This window comes from Sinocyclocheilus rhinocerous, unplaced genomic scaffold, assembly GCF_001515625.1.
Source record: "Sinocyclocheilus rhinocerous isolate Xijiao unplaced genomic scaffold, SAMN03320098_v1.1 scaffold769, whole genome shotgun sequence".
Taxonomy (NCBI): Eukaryota; Metazoa; Chordata; class Actinopteri; order Cypriniformes; family Cyprinidae; genus Sinocyclocheilus; species Sinocyclocheilus rhinocerous.
The window spans coordinates 21983-23780 of NW_015636562.1; the positions used below are offsets into that span (position 1 = coordinate 21983).

Consider the following 1798-nt stretch of genomic DNA (forward strand, 5'->3'; position numbering starts at 1 on the left):
GAGACGATGCAAGTGTCAGTTTTTACGGATTCGACTCTTAATTTAGAAGATAGAATAACATTTTTATTGTAAGGTTTTTGCTTTCTTGAACACACGTGATTGTGTAATAGGCCGAACGTTACAAGAAAAACGCCAGAATCTCCTCAAGCATAAGGTCGAATAAAAGTCTTTTGATATATGTTTGATGTAATGGCAATATCTAGAATCGCTATTAACTAAAATATTTACTTTTGACGCGTCGTTTCTTCGCTTTAATCGTGGACTACTACTCGCAGTTTGGGCTGTAAAGTGTGGCAGCGTCCATCATCACTACGTGTCGCTGTAGTAAACAAACGAAAGTTGAGTTTGTGATGTGGCTGATAATGTTATTCTGTTATTTTAATTCTGGAAAACAAGTACGTCTTGGTGGTTTTAGCTGCTTGTCTAAGTTGTTACTATGAAGCTGCAGACTTTGTTTCGTGATGACGAAACCGGAAGTACTCTTGTACCTACAGAGCCGTTTGTTTTTCATTATAACGAACTACTTTTAAACTGTACTCTCTTGGACATTTTCATTTTATTTATTTTTAATACCATAAGTGTATTGTCAGATTAGTTTTTGTTTCTTTCGTGTTCGCACCGTTCCTGTGAGATGTGCTCTCCTGACTGAGCATCTTCCCGGTTTGTAGATTATTTATTAAGCTCATGTTTGATCTCAGATCGGCTTTTACTAAAGATTTCCTTGGGGAGGAGCGCAACGAATAATATCTCGTTTTTGTTGTTGTCGTCCTGCATTAATGCGGGGCTGTTGTACTTGTTTAATAACAGAGTGGTAAGGTGGTTTGTTTTTGAAGTGAACTTAGTGTTGTGGGTTACTTTGTATGTTGGATAAATTTGTTTAGTGTAGTATTTGGCAACTGAACAAATGAAAAGCTTGTTTTCCTTTTGAGGCATCTCTTTAGTCATATGTCTGTAAAATGAAAACGTTTTGTTTCTCGGGGAATCGAACCCCGGTCTCCCGCGCGGGATATGAAAATTGTCACAAGAGGTTAAGGTTAAGCTTAACTTTACTTAAACTTTTCCCATTCATTCTCTATGGTAGTGCTTAACACTACGGATGCAATATATTTTTGGCCACACGTTGATTTTATGGGCGCTGTTTCACTTTTTCCGTGGCGGGGTTTTGAAGTATATTTGAAGTCTAGCACAGAGTCTGTCAGTCATTTCCTGGGAAGGAGAAGGTGCGCGTTTTACCCTGTTTTTATACAGTCTATGGATTTACCATTGGAGATAGATTTGTTTACCAAAAGGTTCATAAAATGTTTTTGTACAACATACGCTTACTGTGAAACTACAACGGCTTAATGAACTACACTATTACGTGATTGATTGATATATTAGAGGCATTTCTTTAGTCACATGTCTATAAAATATATATTGTGTTTCTCCCCGTCGGGGAATCGAACCCCGGTCTTCCGCGTGACAGGCGGAGATACTGTCCACTATACTAACGAGGAAACAGCTGGTAATTTAAGGCAGGATAGGGGACTTTTACTTTGATTGCTGGGGTTCAGTACGTTTGAAAGATATAAATGTCCCATTTCCGGCTTAACTTTCCAGTTGTTTCCTCGTTAGTATAGTGGACAGTATCTCCGCCTGTCACGCGGAAGACCGGGGTTCGATTCCCCGACGGGGAGAAATAAAATCTTTATTTAGATTTTTGTTAATGTTTCAAGAGTAAAAGCCACTATTAAGGGCTACATATTCTCTCATTTGGACTAGTCTAAATTATTTTTGCATTAATCTTAAAAACTATTGA

At 38.1% G+C, this 1798-nt stretch overlaps 2 non-coding genes across 2 annotated transcripts; one reads left to right on the forward strand and one right to left on the reverse strand.

The window, feature by feature from the left end:
• Positions 1-1424: 1424 nt before the first annotated feature.
• On the reverse strand, positions 1425-1496 carry trnad-guc (transfer RNA aspartic acid (anticodon GUC)). The gene has a single exon. It is a non-coding gene; the product is annotated as a tRNA-Asp (tRNA).
• A 108-nt stretch (positions 1497-1604) lies between these two features.
• trnad-guc (transfer RNA aspartic acid (anticodon GUC)) lies at positions 1605-1676 on the forward strand. Its single transcript has one exon. It is a non-coding gene; the product is annotated as a tRNA-Asp (tRNA).
• Positions 1677-1798: the final 122 nt, after the last annotated feature.